Raw genomic sequence first — 7,076 nt, 5'->3', positions numbered from 1 at the left:
TACAGCGATAACGATAGCCAGATCAGACTGCTGGTTTAAATACTTGAGTGACCTCGTATTTTTTTCAATAGAAAACGATCTCCACTTGCAGAGGATACAAACAATCTTGACAATAAATTAACATCTATTATATAAATCGGTTGACATGTTTACATTTATAATACATGAGATAAAATACGATCAATAATACATATTGCACGTGTGATATATACAATAAAAGTAAACAAACAAACTGGAAGACAAGGTTGCACGCGCTTCGCGAGTTTATTAACAAGCACTTGGGATGTTTTATTTAATTTATTAATAGTAAAATATATAAAAAAAACTTAATGAAAACAGGATCGGTCCTAATTTCAATAAGGTTCTTTTTCAATTGTTTATTTATTAATTATTTAATTTTTCTTACGGCTAAACTCAAGTGCCTGTAGTAGAACGGCCCAGAATGTAATAATTTTGTTTAATTAAAGACATTTCTTAATTTTTTAATCGACCTGTTAAGCCAACAAGGCGTTTGAAGGCCAGGTCCTGGAGATTTTGATGTAATGTTGTTACTATGTATCAAATATCAATCAATACAGGTTAAAGACATGTTTACTACAATGTTTTCCTATAGTTGCATATATCCCTACTACCGCATCTCAACCCGATACCTCCTTATCAGCGCGAGGGACCTCCGGCTGTTCGGGCAGATGGGTCAAGGAAATCATAAAATACAAAAAGCCATTAGCTTGACTCTTGCTCTCGTAAAACGCGTTTTGACGAGTATTATTTCATGTGTTCAAAATATTTGTCCTCATTATGAATGTACTCGAATATTCGTCGAATGACCATTTATTCGCAAAAAATGATAAAGTATTATCAAAGCATCATTTTCATATTTGATATTTTCTTACCGCTCAATAAGGCCCATATTAACCCACTGCGCTGCTGATAAACAGTGCTACCTTTTATGTGTGTATCAAACTTCTGTTTCATATGTTTTAGCATATGTGCATGCAGATAGAGAAACAAACTAAATTCAGTATAATATAATAAGCTTTCTGTGCTTTGCATCATTTCATTGTCAATGATAGGATTACTTGGGCCTATTTGAAAGTCTGTTTGGTATGCAAAACATGTTTTTCACGTGATTTATATTTCATATAATCGCCTTGTTGACTGACATCCACTGTGTTTTATCTCTGTTTGCCTATCGCAAACCACACACAAAGTAGCTAAATCTATATACTCTATACAAAACCGATAGTTGAAAAACATCCAAAATCAATAGTCAGAGTACAATTTACGTTTTGTAATCAAACTTTAGACGTCACTCTCTTATAAATAATCGTTCCAGTTCAATTGGGGTTAAAAAAAACCAGACCGTAAAATTCAGCACTATCAGTAAAGCTGTCACTTCGTTAGCTGCGCAGTAGGTTTCCTAATCCATTGTATATAATTCCTCCAGACAAGTGTGGCGCATTCGCCTTCTCTAAACTATTACTTACTTAAACTGAATGAAATTGCGGTTCAGATCACAACTAGATACTCAAGACTAATTACAATTTGCGCTCACTTCATTTCATGAACTCATATTTATTTACCATTTCGCGATGAATACAGCGTGTATGATTTATTTAACCACGTTTGAGTTTTAACGACGTTTTTCATTGGCAGAAATCACGCATTATCATGTTAACAATCCAGCCGTGGAGTGGTCAAATATTGTGTCGAATGAGAGGGATGGACAGATATTTTGTAAATATTCAAACTTTTGCTTATAGTCTTTAGTTTCTAGACCTACTAAACATTTAAAAAAACTCATGATCAAACTGTTTCATCGAACTCACCATAAACGGGACTTAAATAGCTTTCTTAAAGTGTCGTCTGCTGGATAACCGAACTACTCGGTAGTGAGCGGACGTAAAACAACTAAACAAAAGCAAACATACAGGGTTTTTAGTACACCGTATATAACATTGATTTCATGTGTTGACGAGTTCTGTCGACAAAATGATGCTTTTTATGACTGAAATTAAGCATCTTATATAAAGCATGACGTCAGTATCTATTTTTAACATCTGCCGAATAGATAAACCAAATGGCGCTTTTTGGGTTTACTGTTTTGGAAAAAGAGTTGTTAAATTTGACTAGGCATACCAGAACATCGGTAAACTTTCTCACGGTAAAGTCACGCACAAGCAGCGGGACGACGTATATTCCTTGGTTGCTTTCATATTCGTATAATTACGATTAAACAACGAGTAGAACCTATTTGGTATTTTTCATAGATGTCCAAATTGAACAGGACAGCTACCTACAGCGTACGAAAAATAAAAACGCACCGCTTGTTGTGGAATGAAGACAAAGTCATCACATGATTAATATTTGCATGCACAAAATAATTCACTAATTAAAGTAATTTGATTATCTAAGTGAAAGGTCATCTTGTATTCTATAAGTATGAGTTAAACACAAAGGCATAGCATATTACGCTGCAAAAGAGATGTAAACAGATACATGTATATATATGTGTTAATAGTGTGGTGGGGAATATATAACTAAAGGTTCGAAAACGTTTGAACAACACTTAACTTGTTATTTATTTTCCAAGTATTTCTTACCTTCGTTATATATTCTATCATAAAACATGCACGCATGTTGATTTTTTCCTTAAATGATTATCGAGATACTTGAACTCGTGCTCGATACATAACGCTACTTTACGCGAAAATGCATATCAATCCATTACGTAAATATTATACAGTTTATCAAACCCTCACCTATGGAAAATGAAAACTTTTTACTACCCAAACAAATCGTATCTTTATAAGAAACAAAAAAGTTATGTATACCAGGTCAGTTTGTTTCATAATAACAGGAATATATGTTGTCGACCTTTGATATTTGAATGTTGTTTCTGGATAATTCCAGGGAAATACTTGGGGGATATTTTTTATCATCTAGCAGGATTTGTTGGTTAAGTACAAGCGTTAGTATGGTGTTCTTTTTGTTTCTGTACGCATCCAGCAAATTCTCAACAATCAAACTGTTACCTTACAAAGTTCCGAAGTAACATTTTGATTCATTGATATAAAAGCCACAATAAACTTAGTGGACTAAACCCCCACTAGATTGCAGGGATAAAATGACTCACGATTACATTCCTGCTGCCTTACATTGGATCAAGGTATACAGAAAGTAGGTGTGGCTAAAATGTAATAGTCGAATCACAGATATGGTAACAAACATGATGTAATGCGAACTTATATATATAATATTGTTTTACATCTCAGACACAACGTCATTTTCTAACACTAACGAGAATACAAAGGAGAGTATTTCAACAATCTGGTGGGCTTTCTTCTATTCAAGGTAACTATCAAGGATTGTATCTTTGTTTATCAATATTTGGTATTATATACACAATTGTTACACTTACAGAAAAGGAGACTTATTTCTCTTCAATTAATGATGAAACACACATATGTACTAGATTTCTTTTTGTTCAGTCATGACAGGAAACATTTATAAGCCTTTATCTTTCGTTATTCTTGTGCGTCTTGTACAACATTAGTATCTAGATCTCACAGTTTTCTGATTTTATCATCAGTAGTTGCAACAGACATGTACGCTCCACGCATTTTTGTATTTGTTCTTATTTTTAAGTATTCGTTTTGATATAACGGTCCCGACATGTAGCTTTGATACAAATTCATCAGAAGATTGCCGTCATGTTATTTTTAAACCGATTTTTAAATCGTAATTTGATGTACTGTAGAAATTAAAGATTAGAATAACAGGCAGACGTGCAGGAAACGAACACCAGTCTAAAAGAAGGAAGCGCTCGAAATATTACTTCATCTCAAAAATGCATCATTCTCGGATTCAAAGAAGATAGTTGCTTGGTTGGGTTGGTAGCGCAACTAGTAAAATTACCATCGAGATGCATGCAATTTCAATGAAAAAAGTTCATTTTTTTACAAGGTGTAATGCAAATCACAGGTGATAACTATATGAATTTAACTTTTTTTGTTTCCTTCTGACATGTAATAGAATAAACAAAACTCTATCTTCTGGGACCAGTCAATTCGATACCAATAAGAATATTATATTATTGTAGCATTCCTGGAATTTTACTAAATATGTTCTAATATCAGGATGGATAGAAATTATTCTATAAGTTATGTTTGCACAAGTCTTCTAATGGACTGAATTTAGCCAAACTAATTAGTGTCATAATCCGATCATTAGCAAGTGTTTACTAGCTTCTGGTTGGTTCAAAATTTAGATATCATCTATTAAGGCACAGCAAGCGCTACATAATGCAGCATTTGCAACTAATGGAGCAGTTTTGAGGACTTCTGTAAAGGGTCCAGTTTTAATCATCACTTACCATTTGTTTTATTTTCTTCTTCACCCGCATTTACTTGCCGAATACAAAATACACTTCACATGAGTATAATTAATATACATGTGTAAATGTGCATATCGAGTTTTTTTCTGTGATCTGACATTTAACATGGCCTCTGCGACTTCTGATTGACTGAGACATTATAGACAATGTTTTAGTTTATTCTGTAGATTGTAACGTTAAAAGTTGTGAAAGAGAATGTTTTACAACTTTGTTTTGTTTTGTATTTGCAGATGAATATCACTTTACTGGTATCTCTATTTACCCTGTTGCTGATAATTAGTCCACCTGAAGGTCAGTTAATTTCTATTTAATCCTTCTCTAGAACAAACCAGTAAACAAAGGTTTTTCTTATGGCGATAACCGATAAAAACACTAGTTTGACATTAAATATTATAAAATAATGACAGTGAGATCTAGACTGACTTCTTTGACAGTGAGATCTAGATTGCACCTTTGACTGTGAGATCGAGATTGCTCCTTTGACAGTGAGATCTAGACCGACTTCTTTTACAGTGAGATCTAGATTACTTCTTTTACAGTGAAATCAAGATTGCTTCTTTTACAGTGAGATCTAGATTGCTTCTTTTCAAGTGATATATAGATTGCTTCTTTTACAGTGAGATCTAGACTGCTTCTTTTATTATGAGATCTAGATTGCTTCTTTTACAGTGAGATCTAGACTGCTCCTTTTAAAGTGAGATCTAGATTGCTACTTTTGCAGTGAGATCTAGGCTGCTCCTTTGACAGTGAGATCTATATTGCTACTTTGACAGTGAGATCTAGATTGCTTCTTTTACAGTGAGATCTAGGTTGCTTCTTTTACAATGAGATCTAGATTGCTTCTTTTCCAGTGAGATCTAGACTGCTCCTTTTGAAATGAGATATAGATTGCTTCTTTGACAGTGAGATCTAGATTGCTTCTTTTACAGTGAGATCTAGGTTGCTTCTTTAACAATAAGATCTAGATTGCTTCTTTGACAGTGAGATCTAGGTTGCTTTTTTACAGTGAGATCTAGACTGCTTCTTTTATTATGAGATCTAGATTGCTTCTTTTACAGTGAGATCTAGACTGCTCCTTTTAAAGTGAGATCTAGATTGCTTCTTTGACAGTGAGATCTAGACTGCTCCTTTGACAGTGAGATCTAGATTGACTTCTTTGACAGTGAGATCTAGATTGCTCATTTAGCAGTGAGATATAGACTGCTTCGTTTACAGTGTTATCCAAATTGCTCATTTTAACAGTGACATCGTGGTTGCTACTTTTTTGACAGTGAAATTAGATTGCTAATTTGTTAATAGTGATATCTAAATTGCTCCTTTTAACAGTGATATGTATAGATTACTAATTTGACAGCGAGATCTAGATTACTTCTTTCGACAGTTCAATCTAAATTGCTCATTTTGACAGTTCAATCTAAATTGCTCCTTTGTTGACAGTGAGAAATATTACTCATTTGGCTGTGAAATACAGATTGCAATGTTTTTGAACATTGAGATCTAGGTTGCTTCTTTGAAAGTGAGATGTTCTAGATTGCTTCTTTGAAAGTGATATCTATATTGCATCTATTTTTAACAGTGGGATTTAGATTGCACCTTTGGCAGTGATATGTAGATTGCTTATTTGACAGTGATATCTTAATTGATTCTTTGACAATGAGATCTAGATTGTTCCTTTATTGACAATGAGTTTTAGATTGGTTTTTTTAACAGTGAGATCTAGATTGTTTTTTTAACAGTGAATTCAAGATCCTTTGACATTGTCATCTAGATTGCTTCTTTGACGGTGTGATTTCACTTGCTCCTTTTGATAATGGGATCTTGATTGCGCCTTGAACGTGACTTATATATTGCCTCTTTGACAGTGAGATCCAGATTGTTTCTTGTGACACTGAGATCTCAATTTATTCTTTTGACAGTGATATCTAGATTGCTCATTTGACAATGAGATTGCCCAAATAAATTACCCATCTTTCAGGACACATGCTGATGAAAACTCGCTTTGTCCAGACGTTGAATACGGTTCTGACAGCAACATATTTATAACACAATATTAGCGAAATAATAACGCTGCAAAAATATCTGATCACCAATAAAAACCATAAAAACCTGTTTCAATATTTAACTATTTGCCTTTCAACAGTGTATGCAGTCTCCACCGCGCCACCTGTCGTCACCGCGACTCCTGTCGTCACCGCGCCACCGCCTGTCGCCACCGCGCCACCGCCCGTCGTCACCGCGCCGCCTGTCGCCACCGCGCCGCCTGGAACAGGTGGAGGATCTAAAGGAGGTGGATCTACTTCTGGAGGGGGAAAAAATGGAACCTCACGGAATTTCACGACAGCAAATTATTTCATCATCATTCTGTTGAACATATTTTGTTTTCTCTTTCTTGCGTCGGTACCTCAGTAAATCTTATACACGTTGTTATTAAAATCTAAACATTGAACCATATTATGCTGGGTGTTACGCCGTTTTTAGTGTCAAACTGATAATGCCATGTACATGTACATCCTTATTTGTAAATGTAAAAACAATAAATAATGATGCACTCATTATATTTATTTCAAGTTCAAAAACTTCCTGCATGACAAAATGAGCAATATAATGCTTTTTGCATCATCTTTAATATGATAAGACGAAATGGAACCGTTTCCGTATAATTTCCTTCCATGTTTTGTAC

At 34.4% G+C, this 7,076-nt stretch overlaps 1 long non-coding RNA gene across 1 annotated transcript; it reads left to right on the top strand.

Annotated features, from left to right (window-relative positions):
* The first annotated feature begins 3,270 nt into the window (after window positions 1-3,270).
* Window positions 3,271-6,857, top strand: LOC110448237. Its single transcript, XR_002462691.1, has 3 exons — window positions 3,271-3,354; window positions 4,627-4,687; window positions 6,537-6,857. It is a non-coding gene; the product is annotated as an uncharacterized LOC110448237 (long non-coding RNA).
* Window positions 6,858-7,076: the final 219 nt, after the last annotated feature.

This window comes from Mizuhopecten yessoensis, unplaced genomic scaffold, assembly GCF_002113885.1.
Source record: "Mizuhopecten yessoensis strain PY_sf001 unplaced genomic scaffold, ASM211388v2 scaffold3961, whole genome shotgun sequence".
Classification (NCBI taxonomy): Eukaryota; Metazoa; Mollusca; class Bivalvia; order Pectinida; family Pectinidae; genus Mizuhopecten; species Mizuhopecten yessoensis.
Note: the sequence above shows the minus strand (reverse complement) of the source record. Positions and strands in the feature narration are given on the sequence as shown.